Here is a 22,284-nt window from a genome sequence, read left to right as displayed (position 1 = left end):
AGGGAAATAACAATGGTGCCCACCACACGAGAGTTATGTGGACATTGAATGTGTTATAACACATGTCAAGTACTTAGAGAAGCGGTTGGTGCATGGTAAGTGCTCCATAATTATTAGTGATTATTATTTATTAGTAGTAGTATTGTCATTTGGGGTATCATCCTCTTAGGCTTGCACAGAAATTTACTTATTTATTTTTTAATTAATTAATATATATTTTTTCCATAAGTTATTGGGGTACAGGTCATATTTAGTTACATGAATAAGTTTTTTAGTGGTGATTTGTGAGATTTTGGTGCACCCATCACCCAAGCAGTGTACACTGCACCATATTTGTAGTCTTTTCTCCCTCACCTCCTCCCACTCTTCCCCTCAAGTCTCCAAAATCCATTGTATGATTCTTATGCCTTTGTATCCTCATAGCTTAGCTCCTACATGTCAGTGGGAACATATGATGCTTGGTTTTCCATTGCTGAGTTACTTCAGTTAGAATAACAGTCTCCAATCTCATCCAGGTCACTGCAAATGCTGTTAATTTTTTCCTTTTTATGACTGCATAGTATTCCATCATATATATATGCATATATGTATTTATGTATCTATCTATCTCATATACTATGTGTATATATAGTATACACACACACACACAAACACACACACACATATCAGAAAAAGAAAGAAAAGTAGTAGGAAGTGAATAGTATAGAGAGATAGATATTTTGGATTAAAATTTTAAAAATAAGAGCAAAGAGGTTTGGAACGAATGGAGAATTCTCTCAGGCATCAAAGATAAGTTCCCAGATTGTCACTGACACATAATGTATTATGTTGATTAAATGTAACTAAAATATTTATGGTAAGAGAATATATATATATATATATATATATATATATATATATATATAAAGAAATTGATGGGCATTTGGGTTGGTTCCATAATTTTGCTATCGTGAGCTGAGCTTGCACAGAAATTTAAATGGGAGGAGAAAATGAATAACCCCATCCCTTTTGTTGAAGGATGAGGTTTTACCAAATAAAAAAAAGAAGTAAAACTTAATGACAGTAGACTTGATTCCCTGTTGGAGAAAAGACCCCCCTTCCTTTTTCATTACAAGGCCTGACCCCAGCTTTGAAATTGTGAAGTTTTGATTTCTCATACAAATTGGGCTTATTTGTTTTTTCTCAGTTCTAGTGATGTCATCTTTTTACAAAAATAAATATAGGCCGATGAAACATATTTAAATGGAGAGATTAAATTAGTTTTTGTTTGCTACTTTGAAACATTTTAATCTCCTGAAGAGAATGATTAAAGCTCTTTGCAAAGGGTAGGGGTGTATTTTTTTGAAGTTGGTTTATATTTAACATTCCACAGAATCTTCTTGCATTTCCTGGTATTGGTGGATAGAATGACTTCATTGCCCACCTCACCAATAGGCCACAGTGAAAGGAGAGGTAGGGTGGGAGCAGGGCCGAGGCTGCTGCTGGCAAGGAGAAACCAATTAATGAGGTTGCTTTGTAAAGAAGGCAGTAGGGGCCGGATGTGGTGGCTCACACCTGTAATGCCAGCACTTTGGGAGTCTAAGGTAGGTGGATCACCTGAGGTCAGGAGTTCAAGACCAGCTTGGCCAACATGGTGAGACCATGACTCTACTAAAAATACAAAAATTAGCTGGACATAGTGGCTTATGCTTGTGATCCCAGCTCATTAGGAGGCTGAGGCAGGAGAATCGCTTGAACACGAGAGGTGGAGGTTAAAGTAAGCCAAGATCACACCACTGCACTCCAGCCTAGGCAACAGAGCAAAACAGAAAGAATGAAAGAACGAAAAGAAAGAAAGAAAGAAGAAAAGAAAGAAAGAAGAAAAGAAAAGAAAAGAAAGCAGTAGAAAATGAAGGATGCCAAGAAGATGGACAAAGCATGTCCTGACAAAGGAACAAGCCATGCTGTGCAATAATAATAATAATAATAATAATAATAATAATAATATATATCTGTGTGTACACACACAGATATATAGAGAGGTATATCTCTATAGGTATTTTGGATGAAAAGTTTAAAAATAAAAGCAAAGAGGTTGGAACAAATGGGGAATTCTCTCAGGCATCAAGAATAAGTTCCCAGATTGTCACTGACACATAATGTATTATGCTGATTAAATGCAACTAAAATATTTAGGGAAAGAGAACATTAAACCTTACCCAGCTGCCAGTGTCCTGGATATGCATGAGAACACTGGGTTGAGAGTCTGGAGAACTGGGCTCACTCCCTGGAGCTTCCTCTCCCTGGTCTGTGACTCTCTCAGGACACCAAGTTTCTTAGCCTCATGTCCTCGTTATAGTAGATTCACTTTTTACTTTGAAAGATTTGGGTGGTGAGAATGAAAATCCTTTGTAGGCAGCCCTAAAAAGGAGTGAGATCGTGTCCTTTGCAGGAACATGGATGAAGCTGGAAGCCATTATCCTCAGCAAACTAATGCAGGAACAGAAAACCGAACACCACATATTCTCACTCGTAAGTGGAAGCTGAACAATGAGAATACATGGACACAGGGAGGGCAACAACACACACCAGGGCAGGTGGAGGGGTAAGGTAGGTGGAGGAGAGCATTAGGAAAAATAACCAATGCATGCTGGGCTTCATACTTGGGTGATGGGTTGATCTGTGCAGCAAACCACCATGGCACACATTTACCTATGTAACAAACCTGAACATCCTGCACGTGTGTCCCAGCACTTAAAAATAAAAAAAGAAAATCCTTTGAAGAATATACAATTTTCTATAAGAACACAGCATATAGAAACAACATACACCAGGGCCCGTCAGAGGGTGGGGTTCAGGGGAGGGAGAGCATTAGGAAGGATGGATAATACACGCTGGGCTTAACACCTAGGTGATGGGTTGATAGTGCAGTCAACCATCATAGCACATGTTTACCTATGTAACCAAGCCTTGTGTCCTGCATGTGTACCCCAGAACTAAAAAAAAAAAAAAAAGTTTGAAAAAAGAAAACCACAGGCTATTGAATAAAACAAACAAGAATACCCAAAAAGAGGAACATAACATATGTTTAAGTGTAATAATAAGCAAATGCTAAGGATCCATTCATCCACCAAGAATTTGCTGTGGATGTACTGTGCGCCAAGCACTGTGTTAGGTCCTGGGAATCCAGGGTGACTACTTTGAGGGATATAGAAAGACAGTGCTAGATGTGTATGTAAACCGAGAGAAATTAGAATTAAACTATTTTAAGACCTTTATATTGTCCTGGATGAGGGTACAGATGTTGATTCATTTTAGATTAAGTCACATAAGCATATTAAAAATGGAAGGTAACTACTAAAAGAATAGGAAAAGAATGTAACTTCTAAACTAGCAGTAGGAGAAATAGAAGAAAGGAAAGGCAGGGAAGGGAACCATGGGCAAAGCAGAGTAAACAGAAAATACAAAATCAGATGACAGAACGAACTTCGAATATAGCAGTAATCATGAATACAAATGGTTTAAACTCACCAGTTAAAAGATAAATGGGGCAGTAGGGGTGGGGGAATTCAGCTATATCTAACACATAAAATATAGAGAAAGGTTGCATTGAAGCATGGCCCTTTTCTAGGGGTAGATTATAATTATGTCAAACACATCTTTTATCTCTACTTACACTTTCCCCTTTCTCTGGGGACTTTATACTAAAGCAGGGATTACGTTAAATTGACTGAGTAGAAATCAGAGGTGAGGGAGAAATGAAAAGAAAGAGGATTTATTGAGTCAGGTTCTGTGCTGGGTGGCTTTGAAAAGGGAAGAAACTGGCATAGAATAGAAATGTACATTCTTGTATAGCTTATTGGCCAGATGCTCAGATGGTGATGTCAGACGGACCTGGAGTTAGTTTCCAAATTATTTAATCATTCATTTACCCATTTAACTAATATTTATTGAATACTTACTATGAGTGAAGAAGTCTGCTAAGAAGTCACTTTAATTTCTCTACGACTTAGTTTCCTCACTGTGTCAGTTATCTATTGCTACAATAGTGCTGTGTAAGAAACGACTACAAAACCCCAGTACCGTATAACAATAAACATGCTCTTATTGCTCAATAGCCTGTGGTTGGCCGGCAGTCATGGTGATCTGGGCGGGGCTTGGCTAATCTTGCTCAGCTTGCTGATGGGTCTGCAATTAGTTGGTGAGTCTCTGGGAATGGCCAGTCTGAGATGGTTCTGGTTAGGAAGGCTTGGTTCTATCTTATGTGGCTCCTCATCTTCCAGCAGGCTAGCTTGGATTTATTGTCATGGTAGAGGAAGGGGAGAGAAAGACACACACACACACACACACACACACACACACACACACACACAGAGAGAGAGAGAGAGAGAGAGAGAGAGAGAGAGAGAGGGAGAGAGAGAGCGAGAGAGCGAGCAAGTTCTCTTAAAGTTCAGTCTCAGCATTCTATCAGCCAAAAGGAGTCACAGGTGAAACTCAATTCAAAGAGTGGAGAAGTTAACTCCATCTCTTGACGGTGGAACTACAAAATTACATTACAATGCAAAGTCACGTTGCAAGGGGCATGGGTACAGGGAAAGGAAGAATTAAGGCCATTTTTGCAACCAACCTACCACACTCATCTAGTTATGCAGAGATAATATTAGCACCTACTTCTTAGAGTTATTGTGAGAATTCAGTGAGCTCATGCATATAAAACAGTGATTCTGAGCCAGGCTTGCATACTAGCCATTGCTGCCGCTGCTGTTGTGATCATCAACGTTATTATTATCAATTTGGGTCCTCCTCATCCCTGTGCATCTGCTCAATGCAGTCCAGAGGTTCACATTCCCTAGCAGCTTCTGCTTCTGAATGCCTCATTGCTTCTCCTCTTAATAAAAGAGCAAGTCGGTTGATGGAAAACTTCCTTGATTTTGTGAACGCAGATGCCACTGTGTGTTAGCATCCTTTGGCCATTAGCTGTCAAGGCACAAGGCAGCAATCTATTTAAAGAACACATAGGTGCCTCTGCTTTTTGCCGTCAAAGCCGTGCCAGGGATGGGGATATTTCTGAAGTAGGGACTGAAGGGGCCTGACATGAGACAGACCCTCTGTTTGCCATCTGCATTTACTCAAGAAAGGGGGATTAATTGCCTAGTGAAGTTTGGTTTCCTTATGTTAATGAACGATGCTGGCAGCTGAATATGAATAGGATATTGTTTATTTTTACTTCCAAAGGAGAGAGATTGAGCCTTGAGTAAGAAATGCAGCACAGGCTGCAAATTTGCTAAATTCTATAGTCCTGCTCACAATAGCACAGCAGGATGGGTGCTCTTTTGGCTGAGCTGGGAGAAAAGGTATTGCTGGGCCTTGGCTTTGTTGGAGCTCCTGTTTATCCACAAGCAAAGAATCTCCAAAATGCTTTTTGTCATGTAGGATAAAGCTCCGCAGTGGTGAATGCATAGGCCTGACATCAGCTTCTTTTCCATGTGGGAGGCACCAGCGTTTACAAAAAGAATTCACATTTGGGGAGAAGAGCATGACAACTTTATTGATAGAATTTCCCACCAATCTTAATTTTTTTAAACGAAGGGAAACACCTTCTTTTGAGTTCCATCCCCAAACACAAGAAGAGCCAGAGATGAAATGTGTTAGTGATTCATCAAAAAACAGACAGATTTTAGCTTCCCTTATTTTTAGAAGTAGCTGTCTAGGTATTGGGTTCTGTCAAATGAGAGAGGGATTATATTTGGAAGTCCTAATTATGGAGAGGCTTTCTTTAAAAAGCAGCCTAAACTGGCTCCCACTGATGCTTCTTTGGTTGTTTCTTTTTTCTCTTTAATCCTTCTGACACCCTGAAAGTAGTTCACACACAGAATTAAAAGAATCCATTTTGCCCATCTCGATGTTTACTTAACTGTGTAGTTCCAGAAGCCATAATCTCATTCTCTGGCCATCACTTTGAAGCACAATGTTGGGAAATATATGAATTTAATTTTTTTTTAGTTGGAACACAATTTGAATAGGCTAAAGCAAAGCAAAACAACAACAACAACAACAACAACAAAAGACAGAAGAACATATTGTCTTACATTATGGAAAAGGATGGGGGCTTCAGGCATGGCTGGATTCAGGTGCTCATATAATGACATCAGGAATCAGTTTCTTACATTGCTCTCTCTCTTTTGCATCAACTTCAGGCTGGAGGATACAGAGAAGCCCCTAGGCAGCTCCAGGCTTACATTGTAGCAGCTTAGCAACCCCAGTGGAAATGGTACGCCTCTTTCCTAAGAATGCCTGCTAAAGTTTCAGATAGGAATCTCATTGGCTTGCATTGGGTCATATGCGCTTATTTGCACTAATCATTGTGGCCAGTGAATGAAATAGATGGATTAATTAGGTGTGGCCATGTGCTAACTACTGGAGTATAGGGAGGCATCAGCTCCACGCAAACCTCCACCTGAAAGGACTGACTGTGGAGAAGAGGTGGTTTACCAGGAAGACAGTCAGGAACAGGGAATGTGTGTTAATCTGGCAAAGGTAGCAGAAAGTCTTTGGGATAATATGCTACTCTGGGTCCTCTAGGAAACAAGACACCAAGACAGGAATAGGTGTGCCAGGATTTAATTAGGGGAAAGGCCGATGGGAGAAAATAGGGAGGCAGCTAGAGAAGGCACAAGGAGCCATTGGACCCCCAAGTGAAGGGGAGAGGGAAAGAAGGCTGGGAGCAAGTGTCCTAGACTCTCTGCAGCCTAAAGGCGCTTCAGCAAGGTGTTGAGGAGTCTTCCAGCCAAAGTCTCTGTCAGAGTAGTCCCATGCCTCCCAAGGACAGCTGGTTTTAGTATCCCTGCAGCATTCTGCTATTGGCTGGGAGCTGTCCATGGGAAGCATGGCCTCACTTGCACTGATGGGTTTGAGAGTGCAGCAGCCGGGGCCTTCAGTCAATTAAGCTTCCTGTAGCTGCAGGTCTGTGAGGCACTTTGTCACGGCCACTATATAATAACTCATATTCATACACTATCACATAGATTAAAAGGTGTTTTTATAGCTGTCAGCTTAGTTTATTATGAATAGTATGACCACCACCCCCTTCCACTGTACAGATGGAGAAGGTGAGGCAGGGCTGATTACGATTTATCCGAGGTGGCTTCGCTGGTTAGTGAAGAGGTAGACTGACGCCCTGACCACCACCTCCCTACCCAACACATCTCCACTGTACGGGGGGTTGAATAATGTCCCCCGAAAATCCATGTCTACCCAGAACCTCCGAATGTGACCTGATTTAGAAACAGAGTCCTTGCAGACATAAATACTCAGGTTAAGATGAGGTCATACTGGATTAGGGTGAGCCCTAAATCCAATATGATTGGTGTCGCCATACAAAGAGAGAAACGGACACAGACATAAAAGAGACAGAGGGAAGAAGACCATGAGGTGATGGAGGAGGAGACTGGAGTGGAGCAGCCACGAGCCAAGGAACTCCAAGGGCTGCCGGCCACTGCCAGAATCCGGGAGAGAGGCCTGGAGCAGATTCGTCCCGAGTCTTCAGAGCGAACATGGCCTTGCTGAGGTCTTCAGCGAAATTGGCAACATTTTCCTTTAGTATCTCTTTCTGTATTCCTTGTCTGTTCCCCGTTTTCTCCCCTTTATATAACCAGCCCTCTCACAATGCCTCTTTTGGGGGCTCATGTTGGCCTCATCTTTTAAGAAAAAAATTGATTGATTTGGGGGTATATGGGCAGGTGTGTTACATGGACGTACTGCACTGTGGTTAGGTTTGGGCTTCTAGTGTAGCCATCACCCAAAGAGTAAAAATTGTACCCAATGGGTAAATTTTCAATCCTCACCCCTCCCACCCTCCCTGCTTTTGGAGGCCCCAGTGCCCTTTTTGGGCCTCATTTTTGTGATAACATCTCATGTTCCCTAGATTTTCTCTTCTTCCTTCAAAATGTACCTATCCTGTGTCCGTTCTCTCAAATCTCTTTCCCCTGCTAGGGATAAGCCGATAAATGTAATCTTACAAACTAGAAAGGAATATTTCTTCCAGATAACATTGACATTTCCACGATGATTTGTATTGCCTTCAGATCCATCAGGCAGTTGCTGAACACGTGCTATTTGCTGAGCTCCATATGGGCCCTTTCATGTGTTTCGATCCTGTTTTATCCTTACAAACATCTAGGGAGGTAGACACTCTTCTTCCATTTTACTGATAAAGATGGAGTGTCTCAGAACCTCTGCTTCCTTTCCCTGCAGCGAGTGATATGGGTATCAGGACGGTCAACAGGAGATGCGATTTTATGTTTTGATACCCTGCAAGACTGACTTAAGAACGACATGAAACTTCGTATGAAATTATCCTCTGGTAGCCAGGCACAGTGGCTCATGCCTGCAATCCCAGCACTTTGGGAGGCTGAGGTGGGTGGATCACCCGAGGTCAAGAGTTGGACTCCAGCCTGGCCAACATGGTAAAACCCCATCTCTACTAAAAAAAAAATTAGCCAGGCGTGGTGGTGCATGCCCATAGTCCCAGCTTCTGGAGAGGCTGAGGCAGGAGAATCTCTTGAACCCAGGAGGAGGAGGTTGTAGTGAGCCAAGATTGCACAACTGCACTCTAGCCTGAGCAACAGAGTGAGACTCCATTGCAAAAAAAAAAAAAAAAAAAAAAAAAAAAAGTCCTTTGGAATGTACCTGAAAAACCAACAGGCATTTCCAAGTGCAGCCAGACTTGTGTCCCCCGGGATTTTCTCTCTGTTCATTTCTTCCACTGGAAAGGGCTAGTGAGAGGCTCTCAGGTTTGCCACCTGATTGAGCAGGAATGTTCCATGTAGCTATGACATTAGAACCATCAGCTCTAGGGCAGGAGACTTACAGCTAATCTCCTCCCTACAACTGTCTCTTCCCAAGCCTCCCTTTGCATGGTTTTTCCAGGCCTCCTCTTCTGCATGGTTCTGGTCCATGACAGAGCCCTGGGTGAGTGGGGGCGGGGGGCGGGGCAGAATTTCTCTCTGTTCAGCTTCTTTGTAGTTTCCTGGGTGTGGTTGTGTTGGTTGAAGATCAGTGCGCTATTGGCATTGGCCCAGAACCTCTCAGCCCGGAAATAAAAGGCTTGTAAAATGGTGCTCTTTTCATCCATTCAATGATTCATTCACACAATGATTCATTCATTCATCTACTATTTATTTGGTATTTCTCCTGTGCCAGGCCATCATATTAGATACACAAGACAGACATGGTTTCTGTCCTCAAGGAACTGATATAGCCAGCAATTCTGGCATTGATCTTCTGGGATGATGATCTTATCCAGGTCTTCCTACTTATTCAAAGGGAGAAGCATCTAGAAAACATGAAACTTCTTGCAGAATTCCTTCGTTACTGACATATTCCATTGCTGATAACTAAACATGCGATTCAGGGTGGTCAGATATCTCTCCCGCTTCCCCACACTGGGGATCACAATGGAAGGAGACAGGCTATTGTGGAAGCTGAATTATGTGCAATGGGGGCAGAGAAGAGGAAAATCCAGCCATATTGGGAGCAGTTCAGGATGGCTCCTGGGGAGAGTAGACAGATACTCTGTTTCTGGCCCATGCAGGCCATTCAGTATTTGTTCAATACAACACAATGCTTACGAGCACAGGCTCTGACATCAGACAAATGTGAGCTGAGTCCCTGCTTGATTACTTGCTAATGCATGAGCCTCAGTCTTCTCATCTGGGAAATGGGGATTAATTTTAGGATCTATTTTCCAGGGTCGCTATGAATATTAAACAATATCCTGAATGTAAAGAACTTAGCTGAGGTCTTGGGAATTTGCTGTTATCATCCTTCATCAACTCTGGGGAGACTACCAGGGATCAGAAAAGAGGAACTTCAGTCTGGACTGGTGTAATCAGGGAGGTCTACTTGGAGGAAGCGACATTCTGGTCTTTAAGCTTGGCAAGAACAGGGATGGTATCACTTTTCCATCTTACTGTATCCTTAGTACCTAGTATAAATCAGTCCTCAGCATATGCTTGTTGAGTGAATAAATGAGTGACTGGCCAAGGTCTTGAAGGAAGAATGGGAAGTGCACGTGGAAGGGATTTTAGGTATTTCTCTCTTTCCAGAGACCATATTTATGAATGAAGTAATATTTTCTATTTCTTCTTCTATTCTTTTTCATAAGGGCGTTACAGCTTTTCATGGTTATACTAAGACTATTCTGGTGTGGAGCTGCTTCACTTCCCTCGGTATGGGGTATGCCACTATTTATTTAAATGACCCCCTGTTGTCAGACACTTACCTTGTTTCCAAGTTGTCATTATTGTAAGTGATTCTCTGATGATCATCTTTGCACATACATCTAATTATTTCCTTAGGTTAAATTCCTGGACAGAGTCTCATGGGTCACATGGTAGGTATGTGTAATGCCTTAAGCTTTTGGACACAGAGTGTTAGATCACCCTCCAGAGAGGCTGAGCCAATTTCCCTTGCCACTTGGCCGTCAGCTCATCTGCTTGCTCATCTGCTGCCTGAGAGATGGGCTCTCACCATTCCTGCAGCACTGGTCACTGTCTTCCCTGCTCGGCCAAGTGGGAATTGTGGGGTGAGCTCGTCTCTCTGTTCTTCAAGCCTGCTGGATATCTGTCGTGTCATGTTAGGATGACATTAAGTGCGAGGCTGAGAAATCTCCTTAGAGGAGAGAAGCTCCCCAGATGTTGGAGTCAGTGCTGGAGTAGGGAAGAAGAGGTGCTCAGGGCACTGAGGCTGGTTGTAGGGCATCCCCTCGGCCCCTACCCTGCTTCCCTGGTCTCCTGCAGAGGTAACCTTGTCTAATCTCTTCCCACCTCACATGCATAATAGAAATAAACATTCTCTATGCTCTGCCTCCCACATCCCTTTATGACTCCTCCCACACTTGTCACACTCCTGTCACATTTTTCTATATCTCCATTGGCCGGTAGCTTGGAAGGATGGAGTCTTAGTCATTTTACTATCTCCAGCATCTAACATAGGATACCAATAATAAACTAGTAAAATGAAGGTAATAATAATAGTAGTAGCTAATGTGTTAAGCACTTACTCTGTGCCAAGCCCTTTGTATATATTTTATCTCAGTGAATAATCCTAAGAAACAAATGCTGTATGTACTTTTATTGGTATCCTCGTTTTACAGATGACGAGGCTAAGATAGAGAGGTGAAGTTACTTGCCCAAGGTCACATAGCCAGTGTGTGGAAAAGGTGGGGCTTGAAGCCAACTCCCTGTCAATTATTCTGCTAGGTACTTGGTGACTGTCCTAGTCACTAAGTGGGAAGCCAGCTTTTCCTCTGCTCCCTCCTTAATACTAGCTAATTTCTGGGAGGCATTGACAGTTATATGTCCCCAGCAGAGATGCGGAATCTGGTTTTTTCATTCCCATGAAAAAGCAAACTAGGGCTTGAGAGGATCTTCTTGGGGGAGTACTTTGAAAGACCGACCTGGAAATAAATAGCTCTCTCTCTCCTGACCTCCCCAGCTCCAATCACACTGTCTAGGGGTCACTCCCTTGTGAATTCATCCCTTTTCCATCAGAGCTTAAGTCTCCTTTTGAAAATGTAGATTCAATGAAGCTGGGGTGGGGGTGGGTAGAAAATGTAGAATCTTCCAGCAAATATCAGCCACCTCCATCCTTAATACCTTAGTGGGCAAAAAGACATCTGAACTTTCTTCTCAAGCTGCTGTTCCTTGCTCTTCTTTTCACTTGTTTCAAATTCAGTCCAGCTCAGGTCCAACTTCAGCCCACAGGTAGGTTTTCCAGTCTCTCCCATCTTATTTGGCCCTCTCCCTGCAGCTGCCACTCCAGTATTGCTCTTCTGACGGGATGATCTAGCCCAGGTCCCCCTAAAATTGTTCAAAGACAGCAGCAACTCGAAGATATGGGGCTCCTTGCAGAATCCCATGAACTACAGTCGCATCTCACTTACGGTAACTAAACGTGCAGTTTGGGGTGGTCAGATGACAGTAAGTTTTATGAGATTCCAGTAAGACAAAAGATGCAAGCATCAAAAGTTCTAAGAATAATTTGCTAATTCAACATTGACCAGACATCAGATTTGTTCCGGGACCTGACAACTCAGAAATACACAAGACTGAGCTGTGTTCTTGGAATGTCCAGTCCAGTGGGGGAGCCAGTTATAATGTTGGGTGGACACAGGGAGAAGGTTGGGTTCTGTTTTAGGAGTTCAGATGAAGAAAATACAGTTGGCTTTCCGTAAGTGTCAGCTATTTATTTGTTACAGGCTAGAAACAGATTTAGATTCTGGAGAGAGCCTGGGAGAGGAAAGGTCCTGCATGCTTACTTTATTCTTTTAGCTAAAGATTGTGCTTTGGGACTTACTGGCTTAACTGGGAAGCTGGCCTTAAGAGTGTATACAGCTGCATGGCAGGAGGCAGAGGGTGGTTAGGCAAACCTAGCATACCCAGAGGCATGATTCCAGGACTGACTGATTTTCAGATTTCAGGGCAGATAATGCTATGGAGATGATGGAAATGACATTATGTCACTGCTGGAAATGGGAATATAATAATTTCCTAACGTGCTTTAAGGTAAAAATGTAACGTCCAAACATTGAAAAAATACACGTCCATAGACCTAACTTCATCTCTTGGATCTCAGCATAGCATATATCATTCTTTGGAAGACACCTCCCTTCCATAATAAATAATCATCACAATGGCAATGATACTAAATAAAGATGACAGACACCGGGCGGCCTATGTGCTGGGCTCTGCTCTAAGTGCTTTACATATATTAGCTAATGTGATCCTAGTGACAACTATGAGGCAGTGCCATCATTTGCTTTGCAGATGGAGCAACTGAGGCAAAGAAAGCTTTAGTCACTTTCTCAAGGTCACACAGTTTGCATGTGGTAGAGTCGGATTTGAACACTGGAGCCTAGCTCTGAAACCTGGCCTCTTACCCACTGTATTATGCCATCTCTGCCATTGCTGTGCTTTTCCCCTTACTTATGGTCATTTTGGGCTGAACATTTTAACTAAATTCCTTGAGGATAAGAGTCTGGGTAAGCATGCAGCACACAGTAGGCACTTAATAAATGGTAGCTGCTATTCATCATTTAGAGTATACAAAATTCATCCCTTTTCATGAGCTCAGTGAAACATTCTGGCTACATTGGTTGATGGGTGGGGAAGGTATTGTGGTTTTTACAGTTGAGGAGATTGAGGTTCGGAGCATACCAGTGACATGCCAAGGTCACAGATGGGGAAGTGGGGGAGCTGAAATCAAACTCAGAGTGTCAGAGAAGGCAAGTCCCATTTGTGTTCCCCGGCAGAGCCTTGCCTGATAACGCAGAACTGATTGATTAATAAATAAGGCTTGTTGGCTTGTCTTGAAAGCTTGCTTCACCAAGTCCTACTGTGTCTTTTCCTAAGGAGTTTAGTGGGCTTCTCCACAACTGGCCTTTTCCTGGTGGGAAGGGATTTGTGAGTACACATAGGCCAATCTCAGGGACCCAGCAATCCTTTCTCTCTCTCTCTCTCTCTCTCTCTCTCTCTCTCTCTCTCTCTCTCTCTCTCTCCCCCTCTCTCTCTCATTCTTTCTCTTGCACGCCAATCTCTCTCTGCTTCATTTACTTGTTCTATCTCTGGCTGATTCCCTGCGATGAGTTGTGCTCCTGGAAAGTTGCCCTGTGACATTTCTTCCCTTTTGTGAAGTAGCCTTTCCGTGGAGGCTCATAAAGGAGAAGGAGGAGGAGGGAGTGGATGCCCTGGTAGTGTCATCCAGCAATGAAGCCTAGTGTTTAGGTTAAAGCTTTGAGCGTGTGCCCTTTTTCTTGTAGGGCAAACATGTGGTATTGTTCAGAACAGGTTTTAATATGATTGAAGCATTGGGTCCTTTGTCTAAGAGGGAGCTCAGCTGTGATTCCTAAAGCCGATTTGCTATGGGTTTCTTGATGCAGGGTCTGCTGGCAGACTTGCTATTTTGGTTTCCTATGCTGTTGTAACAAGTAACCACAAACTTTGTGGCTTAAGACAACACCGATTTATTATCCTACAGTCCTGGAGGTGAGACATCCTCAAACCAAGGTGTCAGCAGTGGGGCTGTGGGCCTTCTGAAGGCTCCTGGGGAGAATCTTTTTCTCACCTTTTCCATTTTCTACAGTCTGCCCACATTCCTTAGCTAGTAGCTTCTTCCACCATCTTCAAGATCAGCAACAAAGCATCTTCATACCTCTCCCTGCCTTTCTTTCTCTCTCTCCCCCATACTTCCATCATCACCTTTCCTCTCTGACTCTGGCCCTCCAACCTCCCTCCTATAAGGACCCTTGTGATTATGTTAGATTCACCCAAATAACCCAGGATAATCTCCCCACCTCAAGACCCTTAACTTAATCACACTTGCAAAGTCTCATTTGCCACTTAAGATAATCTATAAACCCCTTTTGGGGATGAAAATGTGGACATCTTTTGGGGCCATTATTTTGCCTATCACACTTGCTAAGTGAAATGGAAGCGTTCTCTTTTTCCAGGATATCTCAGTGCTCTCATTTCCTTGGGAGACAGAAAAGCCCAGAGAACCTTGAGAAAAACTGTTCAGATTCACACCCCATTGTCCCCCTCTTTCTAGTTTTGTTGTCTTGGGCAAGTCACTTGAGCTCTCTCTGTCTGATTTCCTCATCTTGAAAATGAGTGAATAACATCACACAAACTCCTTTCATTGGTGTCAGTCATGAATAGTGCCGGGGTAAAGCCTGGCATCTGGCAAATAGTAAGCACCCGCCCCCTGCAACAGGAGAGAGGACTGGGAATCAGGAATGCCAGGTAGCATCATGATAATAAATTCAGAGGGCCTTGGTTCAAATTCCAGTCTTGCAGCTTATGCACTAAATGGCCTCAGGCTAGTTGCTTTAGGAGTCTCAGTTTCTTTGTAAAACAAATGAAACCATTATCATCCTGAGAAGGGATTGTTGGGAGGACCAGATGATAATGCTGCACATACGAATTGTGCAGGATGTAGTGGGTAGCTTTGGTTGCTGCAGCTATTACTACCATCATTTCCCATCCTCTTTGGGGTAATGGAAAGTCTTACTGGGCTGCCTCTGCTCCACAGAATGAGGGTAGAGCAAGGCAGCTTGCTGAATTAGGGCCTGAGGAATCTCTTTGCAATGCTCTGTCACTGAATGAAGCCTCGAGAGCATCAGAGCCTGGCCAGGCTCAGCCTTGAGGAGTCTAAATTTCGAGGTGTCTCTCTGCTGCAGTGCCACAGGCTGGTGGAGCTAGTGGCAGCAGCTGGTTCTTTGAACAAAGGGTTCTCCAGAAGCACCCGGGACAGAAGAGGGGTTTGGCAGTGGTGACCAGGGAGGTGGGCAGGGTGGGGCAAAGTCCCCTGACAAGGCCAGGCCAGTTCCTAGATGGCGTGGTCAATGGAGAGGGTGTGGAGCTCCAGTTTCAAGCATATTATTATTTTTTAATTTTGCTGCAAAGTCCTTGTTTCAATGAAGGCTTGGGCAGATGCCCAGTATGCAAAACAGTTAAAAGCACCACTCACTGTTCTAGTTGAAACCAGAGTGGAGGGTCAGTTGAGGCCTCTTTTCATTTCCACAGGGGCCTCTAGGCGGCCTGGTTTGGAAAAAGCTGACAGGGTCGTGAAAACACAGGCTTTGGAGTCAGACAGACCTGATATTTGCATCCCTGCCTCTGCTTCTCCCTGGTTGTGTGAGCTTGGGGGCTTCACGTCATCTGTCTGAGCCTTCATCCTCTTGTCTGAAAATGGGGCAATAATAGCACCCACTTCATGTAGTTGTGAAGTGTGGGGATAGTCACTGTAAAGTGCCTGGTACAATGCCTGACATGTGGTGGGTGTCTAGGTACACAGCAGGTGGTAGCTATTGCCATTCCCTAAGGGAGAGCTGAATTCATGAGAGGCCTTCCCAGAATACATACCTAATGGTCAGGGAAGCTGTGAGAAATTCCTTGGGATTGGAAGCCAAGAGGCCTGGGAACTATTCAGGCTCTGATTCTACCACCAGCATCCTAAATGACTTTCATTCCTCCCTGGGCTTCTTGAGTCACTCTTCAAATGTTTATTGAGGTGGCCAGGTACGGTGGCTCATGTCTGTAATCCCCGCACTTCGGGAGGCTGAGGTGGGTGGATTGCTTGAGGTCAGGAGTTTGAGATCAGCCTGGCCAACATGGCAAAACCCCATCTCTACTAAAAATACAAAAATTAGCCAGATGTGGTGGTATGCACCTGTAGTCCCAGTTATTTGGGTGGCTGAGGCATGAGAACCGCTTGAACCCAGGAAGTGGAGGTTGCAGTGAGGCGAGATCTTGCTACTGCACTCCAGCCTGTGTGACAGAGCAAGTCTCTGTCTCAAAACAAAACAAAACAAAACAAAATATGTTTATTGAGGGCTTCCTATGTGCCTGGGACTGCCTGAGGCTATAGGACACAGGTCCTGGCATTTGAAAAGCTTGCATACTATACTCAACTCTGCTACTTCCTAGCTCTTTGGCTGTGGACAAGCCACTTCTCCTCTTTGGTCCCCAGTTTCTCCACCTGTAAAGTGAGGACACTGAATTTATGTCACAGGATCATCACAGAAAATAGTCGATAATTTTTTTCCCCTCAAACTTGTCAAATGCATTTTAAATGAGCTCCAAGAGAGACATCCTGGAATCATACAACCGTGAGTCTGAATGCTATGTCTATAACTTACTGTGAAGCCTTGAGCAAGGAATTTTATTTCTTGAGTCTAAGTTTTCTCATGTGCAAGATGGGAATAATTATAGTGCCCCGAAAGGGTCATGGCGAGGACTTGAGAAGATGATACATGTAAAGTTCCTAGCAAAAGGGCTGGCACATAGTAGGTTTTCAATAGCTGTCATCATTTCTACCACCACCACCACCACCACCACCATAATCATCACCATCAACATAATCACTATAATCATTATCAATCAACACCATCACTATAATCATCGCCATGATTACCATCATGATAACAATTACTACCACCACCGCCACCACCATCACCCTCATTATCACCATGTATAAAATGAAGCTCTAGGCCAGATACAGTGGTTCACACCTGTAATCCCAGTGTTTTGAGATACTAAGGCAGGAGGATCATTTGAGGCCAGGAGTTTAAGATCAGCTGGGGCAATACAGTGAGACCCATCTCTGCAAAAAATTTAAAAAATTAGCAGGGTATGTTTGTGTGCACCTCTAGTCCTAGCAACTGGAGAGGCTGGAGTGGGAGAATCACTTGAGCCCAGGAGTTTAAGGTTTCAGTGAGCTATACTTGCACCACTGTACTCCAGTTTGGGTGACAGAGACACTGTCTTTTTTTTTTTTTTTTTTTTTTGAGATGGAGTTTCACTCTTGTTGCTGAGGCTGGAGTGCAATGGCACGAACTCAGCTCACTGCAGCCTCCACCTCCTGGGTTCAAATGAATCTTTTGCCTCCGTCTCCCAAGTAGCTACGATTACAGGCAAGAGCCACCACACCCAGCTAATTTTTTGTATTTTTGGTAGAGATGGGGTTTCGCCATGTTGGCCAGGCTAGTCTCGAACTCCTGACCTCAGGTGATCCACCTGCCTCGGCCTCCCAAGTGCTGGGATTACAGGCATGAGCTACTGTGCCAGGCCAAGACACTGTCTTAAATTTTTTTTTTAAATGAAGCTCTAAATGGTCTCATTTTAAGTCCTGGCTCTCATGGAGAGAAGTAAGTGACAAATGTAGTAGTTAACCCTGGGCCATCTGGATGGGAAGCTTTAGATGTGAGTCTCCAATAGAGAGAGTTCTCCTTCACTTTGCAGAGAAGTTCTAAGCAGATCTTGGTCTGTTTGAGATTTCCTGACCTTTTTCCAATGTAAGCCCTTTCCCAAAGCCAGCAGGAATAGGGCCCTTGAAATCTGGAGCACTGGGAGCCATGAGCATCCATTCCTCTTTATATATTTTCCCTTTTGATACTTTTATTTCCTTGTCCATACAGTGATTTCACTTCAGAAAACCAGTCTGGATCTTTCAGGGAAGGATCTTTGGCCAAGACTCATGGTCTGATTGAGACCTAAAATTTCCCTTCATTCTACTCAAACCACGTGCTGAAGGGTGCGGTTGGCACAGACCATCCTAGATGGGTTGTCAATTCTTTTATCGCTCTGTCTAAACATTTGCATTGTAGGACAGGTTATGTATTATGGAATCCTAGCAGCTCACAGCTTAGGTGTTCTTATTTTTGCATTTTAACCTCTTGCTTTCAGTCTTTAGGAAAAAGAAGGTCCTTATATTCTCATTTTACAGATAGGACTTGGAAGCATTAAATGACTTTTCCAAGGTTGTATGGGGGCTGGATCTGGCTTCCAGAAAACTATCAAGTGCTTATTCAACTAAGCCATCCTGTCCCTTAGAAATTTCCATTTCCTAAGCCTCAGCTTTTCTGCCATGAATTCTAAGGAATTCCAGGTACAGGTCAGAAATCTGCAGCAATGGGGGTGAGGACAGGTCAGCTGGGTGAAAGTTTGAGGGGGGAAAAAGCACTTAGGGAGCTTTCCACACTAGAGCCAAACTCTTGTCTGAGCAGAGAGGGGCACTGCAGGACTGGGGGCGTGAGGGAGACAGGGGCTGCAAAGTTATAGCTCCTTTGCTCTGAGAGTGAGCGACAGTATTAGAACAAATGCGTGGTAGGTAAGCTGTCACTGACTAGACTGTGTATTGTCGAGAAGTCCCGTCCCGCACTCCTCCGGACTCCCCCTTCTCTGCTCTAACCATCCAATTACTTAACTTCACTGCCTGGGGCTTCACTTCTCGCCCATCCCCTCCTCCGCCGCATCTTAGCGCTGTCCATGGTGCTGACCGCCAATCCCCTGGTTGCCGTTCCGACCAGCTGGGATCTCTGGTGCGCCCAACCTCCCCTCCCGGCCTCCCACCTTTCTTTCTCCAGGCACCGCACACATAAATCACGGGTGGGAGGCAGGCTTGGTTCCCGTTTGGTTCCCCCTGCACTGGGAAGCTGCCGCCCCCCTTCCCTTGCTCACACAGGGCTTTGCAGTAGTGGTGGCAGCCGCGGCAGAATCCGGCTCTGGGGAAGCAATTGATTCGTCTACTGCCAGCAGCCCAGAGTTGCCTACGCGGACTGGAAAGAAGGGAAAGAGAGAGAGAGAGAGAGAGAGAGAGAGAGAGAGAGAGAGAGAGAGAGAGAGAGACACTCACAGAGCGAAAACCTTCATCTGTGTGGAGGACAATCTGAGGGAGCCACTGTCCCTGTCCACTGACTCACTGCTGGCTGGTCCGAGTTTCCTCCGCTTCTAGCAGTGGTATTTCTTTTTGTCTCAGTCCTGCATGATTTAGGGGTAGTTGATGTATCTGTGTGTCTGTGCATGTACATGTGTGTGCACTGGTGCTTTGATTTTATTTTGAGAAGAGTAGGAGAGTCAAATGAACAATTTTCTTTCAGGCACCTCTGCTGAGCTTTTAAACCAAGTCATTGGGACTTAGCGTCTTCCTAGCCGGCAAAGAAGGGAGGAGTTGGCAAGAATTTGGCTCACTCGTTCCCCCTGCAATCCTCCGGCGCGGTAAGTGATATTCTCCTGGGTTGTGGATATGGGCTAGGGCTATTGAAATCTCAATTGTAATGTGTGTGCCTGGTGGGATAAAGGGTAGTTGGGAGGAGAAGGGTGTCGAGGAACGACTATGCTTATTTGCCTACATTCTGCAGTGTTTTATCACCTAAGCGGCATCCCAAAGCCAAATGAGATTTTGGCTCAGTGCCCAGGGAGAGGGTAAAATGTGCTCATGTTGTAGGCAATGCGATCAAAATTGTGGCTTCTGCCCAATTTGCCCTCTCCTTTGCAGCAGAAGCTGGTGAAAGTAGCCGGCAGTTCTGAGTTAACCCTTCGTGGGGCTGGCTAGTCTGGCATGGAGGGACTCCGGATGTTCTGACTTAGCAAGTGAGCGCTTATTCCTGGAGGGGAGAGGGTCACCTGGAAGGGTAGCTCTTGCCTGAGCACACTGGGTGAGATTTACATAGGACAGAGCTTAGATTGTACCATCTTCCAGGAGCAGATGAGTAATTTAATTGTGGTGGTTTTCGCGAGCTTGGCTGTTCTGGCTTTCCTGAGATGGGAGACCTGGGAGCTAGGAAAGGGCCATACTTTGCTTGGGATGAGTGGTCAGGCAGGCTAGAAGGGAGCAGCCACTGCCTGCAGAGCAGATTATGTTTTGTTTTCACAGGTGGTGTAACCTGTAAGTAATTGTATGGAGGAGTGCCCCGGCACTAGCTTGGGAGATTCTATCCTTGAGTTTGTCTCGGATGGAATGAGGGGAACAGCACTTGTTCAAATTCTGGGGCAAGATTCCAGGCTCTGGCTTCAGTTTTGTTCCAGGGCAGACCATCCCCCTGCACTAGTTTCTTTTTCCAAGATCCTGATGGGCTAAGGCTGCACCAACCTGTTAGTGAGTAGGAAGTGGAAGTACCTTGAAACTGAATCCAAAAGCTCACATTTAATTTTGAAATGCCTTTGATGCTAATCTGTGACCCATCAAAAGGGGATTTCGCTCTGCTTTCTGCTTTGATCACATCTACTTTTCTGGAAATGAATGCCCTTATTTTTAGCATCTTTGCGGTTATCTCAGGGGCTACCTCAGGGTTCTGCATCCCCAAGGATTTCCTTCTTAGATTCTTGCTCTTGGAGGTGGGAGGAATGAAACAACAGCCACAGAGATTGGCAAGCCTGAAATATAAGCAGAGTTCACTCACTTCTTTTTTTTTCTCTAGCCCCAAAGCCAAGAAGAGATGCTGAAATTCCAGGGCATGTACCTGCTCAGCCCTCCCAGGGGAGGGCTGTCCGGTGGCTAATGCCAAAGATCTGGTCCTCAAAGTCCCTGACTTTTCTTCCTAGCTTCCCTTGCTGGGTGACCTTGAGGAGGAAGCTGCCTTGGTTTCCTCACTGGGAAGCCTTGAGTGTGAATAATGAATGTGAGGAAATTTTGTTCAAAAAAGAACCACAGATCTGGCTATGGGTGATATTTAAAGTATTGAAATTTGATACTAATTGATCAGAATGGCTAGGGTTCTGGAATAGGGGATCTTTGGGGGGGGGTCAAACCTTTTAATTGCTGGATTATGGAGAGGTTTGGGGGGGATCTTAGGAGACTATCAAGAAAGCCACGGAGGTCTCAGGGCAGCATCACCGTTTCATTTTTTTATTTTAATATTTTTAACAACTGGTTTAGCCATGTGGTACATGCCAGCCCAGCTGAGATCGCTAAGACTTGGCTGTCCAGATGTGGACACTGCCCAAAGATCTCCCCATTGCCTCACTTCCTTAGGGATGGCCAAGATCTGAGAGGCTGCCCTCCCTCCTCCCCCATCACATTTGAAGTGGTGCATTGTGGTGCACCAGGGAGAGGGAAACAGAAGCTTCTGGAAAGAGCCTTGGACTTGGGTCAGGAGACCTGGGTTCCAGCCCCAGCTGTCTCCACTTTCTGGGCCTCAGTTTCCCCATCTATGCAATGGAGCAGTCTGTCCCAATGGCCCTAAGGCCCCTTCCAGTTCTGGGTTTCTGTGACTGTGGGATAGGTATGTGTGTGAGTGTTTGTGAATGCGCGTGCCCACATTTCTAGGAAGGGTTAGCACTGTGCTGGATAATATATCCTGTGTCAGGGAGTGGCTCTGTTTGGGGTGAATTGGGATAGAGGAGTCTCGTGAGAACTTTCCTAGGTTTTTAGAATCCTGAACTCAGCTGGAAAGGGGTCTGCTTTATTGATGGCCTTAGATGCACAGAGATGCAAATTTCGCAGCACTTGAAGGCTCCATAGAGACTCTTCTCAGGAGTAGCAGCAAGGACTCCTTGGAGTGCCTCTGCTCTGAAAAGATGCATATATACACTCAAACACACAACATCAGGGTGTTGGATCCTCCCTAATGCCCATCTGAGCACCGCCCCCAAGGTCAGAACCTCTGATTTAGTCAAACCCTTTCCAGGGGGTCCCAGAGACGGAAAACAATTTGCCCAAGACCACACAGTAAGTTATGGCAGTGACATACAAACCCACCGTTATGAAGACCAAGGCATCATCCCTTCACTCCTGGCTCCAGCAGCCCCTACTCCCCCCATTCAACCTGACGCACAGAGGTAGCATGTTCAGCAGTGTCTCTCCAGCCTGTGCTGGTAATCAGGAAGCTTAGCCATGGAGACAAATGTGGACATTTCCTTTGTTGCTGGCAGGAGAGAGGCAGCAGCCAGAGATTCTGTGATTCCATAGGGGTAGCCTGGGAATTCAGTCCCAGCAGCCCACTCTGCCTTTCTCCTTATTGCTCCA

The 22,284-nt window shown here is 44.7% G+C and overlaps 1 protein-coding gene across 5 annotated transcripts in view; it reads left to right on the top strand.

The window, feature by feature from the left end:
- Positions 1–22,284, top strand: part of RPH3A (rabphilin 3A) — a 327,189-nt gene that overhangs the window by 193,953 nt on the left and 110,952 nt on the right. For 2 of the 5 annotated variants that reach the window (XM_074402203.1, XM_003932235.4), the window contains exons 1-2: positions 18,868–19,277; positions 19,418–19,535. The gene's annotated coding sequence lies outside the window, so the exon portion shown is untranslated. The other 3 variants (XM_010342855.3, XM_074402201.1, XM_074402202.1) reach the window with 3 other exon arrangements.

Source organism: Saimiri boliviensis, chromosome 7 (assembly GCF_048565385.1).
Source record: "Saimiri boliviensis isolate mSaiBol1 chromosome 7, mSaiBol1.pri, whole genome shotgun sequence".
Classification (NCBI taxonomy): Eukaryota; Metazoa; Chordata; class Mammalia; order Primates; family Cebidae; genus Saimiri; species Saimiri boliviensis.
This window is presented reverse-complemented; position numbering and strand designations above follow the sequence as displayed.